At 41.2% G+C, this 7,935-nt stretch overlaps 1 non-coding gene across 1 annotated transcript; it reads left to right on the plus strand.

The window, feature by feature from the left end:
* Nucleotides 1–6,676: 6,676 nt before the first annotated feature.
* On the plus strand, nt 6,677–6,795 carry LOC145402387 (5S ribosomal RNA). The gene has a single exon (XR_013897744.1). It is a non-coding gene; the product is annotated as a 5S ribosomal RNA (ribosomal RNA).
* Nucleotides 6,796–7,935: the final 1,140 nt, after the last annotated feature.

Genomic DNA, 7,935 nt, shown 5'->3' on the forward strand with positions numbered 1-7,935 from the left:
ATATCAGGGGAACAGAAAATAGACATAAATGAATATATATCATATGTGTGAAGCATCAGCAAGAGGACATTGCAAAATACAGCATCAAAAGAGAGGTGATAAAGATAAAGGAAATTCAGTTTCCCTAATAGGACAATTGATCAGTGGAATGCACAACCGAATGAGGTAGTGTGTGCCAAAACTATTTATAATTTCAAGGATATGTCTGATGAAAATGGTTTAATACACGGGACAGTACGAGCTTGACTCATTCCTGTAAAGATACATAGCTAAGGCAATCCTCACGCCTAACAGATTAGATAACTCGTCCTCAGATGATTAATTATATCTATGTTTATCCAACCTAACTCATTCATACCTTAGAAATTCAAATTTTTACTGCTTTCCGCCTAACCTAATTTAATTTAAGGGCGGAAACTACCCGAGAAAACTTTGAGACGAATGATAAGAGAAGCCGGAATGACCATTTGCCGTTTGTAAACAAAGGGCGAGAGGCTCCGATCATGTTACCCCTACAGAGATCAGAGGACAAATGGCATATTTGTGGCGGCCTCTGGCAACTCTCGCGCATGTGCCGTAGGGGGCGGACAGGGGGACAGATCATAACGCTACACCGGTGTAGCGTTATGATCTGTCCCCCTGTCCACCTACGGCGCATGCGTAGGGGTTGCCAGAGGCCGCCACAAATATGCCATTTGTCCTCTGATCTCTGTAGGGGTAACATGATCGGAGCCTCTCGCCCTTTGTTTACAAACGGCAAATGGTCATTCCGGCTTCTCTTATCATTCGTCTTAAAGCTTTCTCGGGTAGTTTCAGCCCTTAAATTAAATTAGGTTAGGCAGAAAGCAGTGAAAATTCGAATTTCTAAGGTATGAATGAGTTAAGTTGGATAAACATAGATAAAATTAATCATCTGGGGACGAGTTATCTAATCTGTCAGGCGTGAGGATTGCCTTAACTTTGTATCTTTACAGGAATGAGTCAAGCTCGTACTGTCCCGTGTATTAAACCATTTTTATCACACATATCCTTGAAATTATAAATAGTTTTGGCACACACTACCTCATTCGGTTGTGCATTCCACTGATCAATTGTCCTATTAGGGAAACTGAACTTCCTTACATCTTTATCACCTCTCTTCTTATGCTGTATTTTGCAATGTTCTCTTGCTGATGCTTCACACATATGATATATATTCATTTATGTCTATTTTCTGTTCCCCTGATATGCATTTATATAGCATAATCATGTCTCCTCCTCCTCTCCTGCAGCGTTGGTAAATTCAATCTTTCCAGTCTTTCTCAGTAACTTAAATCCCTTAAGCTTGGTACCCATCTTGTAGTGGCCCGTTGTACTTTTTCAATCTTATCTGTGTTTTTTGAGATGAGGATTCCAGACTACTGTGATGCATACTCCAGAGTTGGTCTGATGAATATCTTCCTCAGCATATCTTCATTTATATATGTGAATGCTATTCTCATATTAGCAAGCAATGTATACATGTTTCGTACCTTCTCACTGATGTGATCATCAGGAGATAGTCTGTTACTGATAATTACTCCTAGGTCCTTCTCCTTTTCTGATATGTGTAGGGTTGATCTTCCTAACTTATAATACCAATCTGGTCTTTTCTCACTTTTACCAAATTTTATTACATGACACTTGTCCACAGTAAATTCCATTTGCCATTTATTGCTCCATTCATGAAGCTTGTTCAATTCCTCTTACAGCTCTTTGCAAGAATCTATGTTAGTAATTTTCTTTTGAATTTTTGCATCATCTGCAAAACATATTTAGATAGCTTCCGTTTCCAATTTTACTATCTATGCCATTTATATATACTAAAAACATAATATACCAAAAACATAACTGAGCCCTGTGGCACTCCGCTGGTCACTTCCCTCCATGATGGGTAATTTCCCCTTAATATTGTTCCATTTCCCTTTTTCTGAGAAAATCCTGCATCCAACAGTGGACATTGCCTTGGATACCTCCTTGATGGTACAGCTTCCATAAAAGTCTTTGGTGCGGTACTCTGTGAAATGCTTTTTTAAAATCTAAATAGATACTGTCCACCCATCCTTCTCTTTTCTGTAATGTTTCTCTAACTTTGTCATAATTGCTTAGAAGATTAGTAACACATGATTTTCCCTTCCTAAAACCGAACTGCCTCTCTTTTATCATACCATGTTCTAGATGTTTTACCCAAACTTCCCTTATCAGCTTTTCTAGTATCTTACAACACTGGTCAGTGATACTGGTCTGTAGCTGAGTAGTTCTCATTGTGTTCAATTTGACTAGTGTACAGGTATTTGTAGACCTCACAGGTGGTTAAGAGGGATGAGTAAAGGACTCATGAATGGAATGGAATGAAATGGAATGGATTAAAAAAAAAAAAAAAAAGGAAAGCGAGCACCAAGCCACTCAATGACTAAGTTTCCCCCTGGGGAGGGGGGGATAGAATACCTTCTCAGTATCCCTGCTTGTCGTAAAAACCGTCTAAAAGGGGCACTTTAATCTTCATCCTTCCTCTTTTCCCCCTCTGCTTCTTGTACTTTATCTGTTCCACCTCTCTGCCTTATATTTTCACTTTAATACCCACCCAACTCCTATTGTAGTGCCATATAGTCATTGAGTGGCTTGGTGCTCGCTTTCCTTTTTTTTTTTTTTTTTTAAATAATCCGTTCCATTCAATGACTAAGTTATACGGCACTAACTTGGGTGGGTATTGGAAATATATGGCAGAGAGGTGGAACAGATAAAGTACAAGAAGCAGAGGGGGAAAAGGGGAAGGATTTTAAGTCGGCTTTTACGACAAGCAGGGATACTGAGGAAGTATTCTATCCCCCCCTCCCCGAGGGGAAAGGACTCGTGAGATAACCGTGACTGGAAGCTGGCTTAGTTTCCATTGATAGTACCCCTCTGGGGAGGGGGGACAGAATACTTCCTCAGTATCCCTGCTTGTGGCAAAAGGGGCACTTTAATCTCCATCCTTCCCCTCTTCCCACTCTGCTCCTGTACTTTATCTGTCTTACCTCTCAGCTTTACATTTTCACTTTAATACCCACCAAACCCTCTTCCATTATAGTGCCATGTAGTCATTGTTTTAGTTTGGTACTGGCGCTTATTATTCACCTCCTCTTGTACTTCATGTGTCTTATCTCTCAGCCTTATATTTTCACTTTAATAACCACCCAACCCCCTTCCACCTCAGTGCCATATTTTCATTGGCTTGGTGCTAACTTTTGCTATTTTTTTATTTTTATTACTGCGTTCAATGCATTTCCACTGATAGTACAGTATATTATATCCTGTGCTACTGGACACGACAGGGTTTATGTTACTGCACGTGTGCAGATTTAAATAAACGATTGGTATTAAAATATGCCAATCAGTGATGTGTAGTAATGTTCCCAATGTGCTGAATAACCTAACTTAGGATTTTTTTTTTTAAATTTCCCATAACAACTAGTATCTGAAGTGATCTCAGTAACGTAACTGATAAGGGTTTTTACTTTATCATTATCCATTGAATCAGTAGCAGTGCTGTAACAGTGTGAACAGGAAACTTCACTAAGCATACCCTACTGGAGTGCATACTGTTTTCATAGTGTTTGGAGTTAAAAGTACTTTTCCGTAAATGAAATTTAGAGGCTAATTTTTATTTCACATTGAACTTGAAGTATACTGGACTAGCCTAACACTCTTATGTGAGATTCCTCAAAACTAAAGAATGATGTAAGATTTCTCAAACTAAAGGGATTGGATTGGATAATTGGAAAAAAAAAGGAAAAGAAAAAGCTAGCACCAAGCCACTTATTGACTCTATGGCATTTAAAAGGGGTTGGGTGGGTTTTAAAGTGAATGTATAACGCAGAGAGGAAGCTATCTAAATATGTTTGCAGATGATGCAAAAATTCAAAAGAAAATTACTAACATAGATTCTTGCAAAGAGCTGTAAGAGGAATTGAACAAGCTTCATGAATGGAGCAATAAATGGCAAATGGAATTTACTGTGGACAAGTGTCATGTAATAAAATTTGGTAAAAGTGAGAAAAGACCAGATTGGTATTATAAGTTAGGAAGATCAACCCTACACATATCAGAAAAGGAGAAGGACCTAGGAGTAATTATCAGTAACAGACTATCTCCTGATGATCACATCAGTGAGAAGGTACGAAACATGTATACATTGCTTGCTAATATGAGAATAGCATTCACATATATAAATGAAGATATGCTGAGGAAGATATTCATCAGACCAACTCTGGAGTATGCATCACAGTAGTCTGGAATCCTCATCTCAAAAAACACAATTAAGATTGAAAAAGTACAACGGGCCACTACAAGATGGGTACCAAGCTTAAGGGATTTAAGTTACTGAGAAAGACTGGAAAGATTGAATTTACCAACGCTGCAGGAGAGGAGGAGGAGACATGATTATGCTATATAAATGCATATCAGGGGAACAGAAAATAGACATAAATGAATATATATCATATGTGTGAAGCATCAGCAAGAGAACATTGCAAAATACAGCATAAGAAGAGAGGTGATAAAGATGTAAGGAAGTTCAGTTTCCCTAATAGGACAATTGATCAGTGGAATGCACAACCGAATGAGGTAGTGTGTGCCAAAACTATTTATAATTTCAAGGATATGTATGATAAAAATGGTTTAATACACGGGACAGTACGAGCTTGACTCATTCCTGTAAAGATACAAAGTTAAGGCAATCCTCACGCCTGACAGATTAGATAACTCGTCCCCAGATGATTAATTATATCTATGTTTATCCAACCTAACTCATTCAAACCTTAGAAATTCGAATTTTTACTGCTTTCCGCCTAACCTAATTTAATTTAAGGGCGGAAACTACCCGAGAAAGCTTTATGACGAATGATAAGAGAAGCCGGAATGACCATTTGCCGTTTGTAAACAAAGGGCGAGAGGCTCCGATCATGTTACCCCTACAGAGATCAGAGGACAAATGGCATATTTGTGGCGGCCTCTGGCAACCCCCACGCATGCGCCGTAGGGGGCGGACAGGGGGACAGATCATAACGCTACACCGGTATATAGCAACAACAAAAAGTTTGGTTTTCCTTGTTCAGTGCAAGACAAACCCTACACTTCTTCCTACTAATTATAATTTGAATATATAATGTAGATATTGGACCGCTCTAAATCAAAATCGAGCTTCCTTTGAAAAAGAAATAAGCATTTCTAAAGTTTATTAAAAGTAATTTTATGTCCCTCTTCAGCCCAAAACAGAAATGAACTGTATTGTAATATTTACTGTTGTAAAAGGTACAGAGTGCCAACAAAAGAAGGTGGCGGGTCTTGCCACACACCTTCTTCAGCCAACATACAGTTACATAGAGTTAGTGACTGGACATTCTTAGGTGTGGCCTCACCGTGGTTTACACATTTGGGTGTAGCCACACGTACTTTGGTAAAAATAAGTTACACTCTATGTTTTAATATAGAGGTATTCGTAAGATGTATTACATACAGGAGTAAGGGTTGATTTTTTAAATTTTTGAATGCACACAAATACATTATGTAGTGCCAGATTCATGAGAAACATTTTTTTTTTTTTATACTGATGGTGACTATTACTTACCGTTGAAAGTTTTTCTTTTGGCAGTAGACTCTAGAGGGTAATTGAGAACTTTTAACATGAGTGACGTGGAGGGACAGGTTGACGAATGAAGAAGTGAAGGAACGTTGTGGGGTAGATGTGGATCCATCCATCCATTGCCAGACGCCATGTATCCCAAACGGGGTGGTCAAGGGCTTAGAGTTAACTGTTTTACAGGGAGGGGCACTAATCCTCCACCAACCCCACTTGTGGTTGAAAAGATCAGGAGAAATACACTGAGGTGGTTTGGACATGTGGAGAGAATGGAGAATGAAAGACTGACTAAGAGGGTGTATATAGGTGAGGTGGAGGGAGGGAGAGGGAGGGGTAGACCGAGGATGAGGTGGAGGGATGGAGTTGAGAGGTATATGAGGGACGGGGGGGTGAGTTGGGGGGAGGGGAGTCAAATGGTGGGTGACAGAGTGACTTGGGGGCGTTTTGTCTGCGGCCACCCTTTGCGGGATTAGGGCGTCGGGCTATAGATAGATAGACCTTTTTTTTTTTTTTTAGCATATTCGCTTTCAGTACGCAATATCATTCAAATTTTGCCACAACATAACCACCATTCATACTGTTATGCTAGGTGTTTTTGGGTCGGCTTCTCGCCCTAAAGGCACTAGCTACTGAGCGGGGTCGTCTTTCGAGACCTTACTAGGCATAAAAACTCAGCAGGCTACCTTAACACGTATTGCCTTTGTTATGCTGCGTGTTTTTAGTCCGACCTCTCTTCCTAAAAACGCCCGCGATTGAGCGGGGTCCTCTTTCCGGACCGGAAGTAAAGCACCCACAAAGAAACAGGACATAAAAACCAGGCAGTACACCGTAACACATCTATTGCCTTAATTCATACACCGTTACAATATAGAACAGAGAGACACTGGATATGTTTTGGACAGGGACACAGAGTTAGCCTTCAGTATAAATGTACACAGTTACACTCAGGATATAGTATTCTTCACTTACACATGAATAATAAATAATGAATACACGATACCTGTATTCTGTTTATAGGCAGAATTGATATTTTAGATATTAAACGGCCATACCACGTTGAGTACACCACTTCACGTCCGATCAGCGAAGTTAAGCAACGTTGGGTCTGGTTAGTACTTGGATGGGTGACCGCCTGGGAACACCAGATGCTGTTGGCATCCCTACGTGTCAAGTGGGGTTGGTGGAGGATTAGTGCGCCTCCCTGTAAAACAACTCTGAGTCCTTGGCCACCCCGTTTGGGATACATGGCGTCTGGCAATGAATGAATGAATGAAGTCTGACGCACTAGGGGTTGACAGGGCCAAGGGTCAGGGGAGTGAATATTACTATAAGTGTTCAGGGTGCGAGCCGCGACACTTGGGAAAGTCACTCGCGGTAACTCTTGTTCACAGGTATTTGGTTTTCCCGCGCACCACAGGTCTTGACCCACTATTTCTATATGTTACGGTATCTGTATTAGTATTTTCTGAAATACCCGCGGCCGCCGGACCGCCCACCCCGCCACCCCCCACCCCACCACCGAGCCACTACCACACCACCACCCCAGGAGGACACCACAGTGGGGATAGTGACCCGGAACAAGAGGGTCACCGGGACACTACTGTCCTGAGTCCCTCTTCCCCGCAACTATCCCAACACCAGGTAAGCAGGAAGAGACAACGACCCTGCGAGCAGGACAGCGTCACCAGAATCGGGGTGGGACTGAAAAGATTCAGTCCCAGGTAACACCGCGTCGACGGCCACTGTACGTGACGGGGAAGGAGCGGCCACTGTACGCCCTTCAGTTACCACCCCAAGGGCAGGAGGCCCAGGGCTACGGCCAGAAGTACACACCAGGGTAAGGGGACCCTCGGCTACGGCCTTAGTGTGTACCGGGGAGGGCGCTGCCTCTGTGCAGTGAGGGAAATAATATAAAGTCTAATAATAATAATAATAATAATAATAATAATAATACAGGTCAAGTGGTGGGAGTTCGAAAACCTGGAGTCATATTCGCAAAACTTCCTAGGACTATACTCGATTTTTTTCCAGCTGATGATCCACTTTCATGGATGCGGCTGCCTGTGCACTCCTGCTGCGTGATTGGTGGGTTTCAATTTCATACCTGAAGTATTATATTTACCAAAAATAATTGTACCTTATATTCCGATTCTCATAAATGCGGTTTGCATTGTCACTGTACTATACAAACAGACATGAAACGAGAATGTATTTGTGCTACACCGAAACGGACAATGAATTTGACGAAGTTAAATTTGAATTGAAATATTCATTGTTGCAAAAGGTAGAGTTGTTGC

Source organism: Coenobita brevimanus, chromosome 57, assembly GCF_032717465.1.
Source record: "Coenobita brevimanus isolate Jiangsu-jjx chromosome 57, ASM3271746v2, whole genome shotgun sequence".
In the NCBI taxonomy this organism is placed as follows: domain Eukaryota; kingdom Metazoa; phylum Arthropoda; class Malacostraca; order Decapoda; family Coenobitidae; genus Coenobita; species Coenobita brevimanus.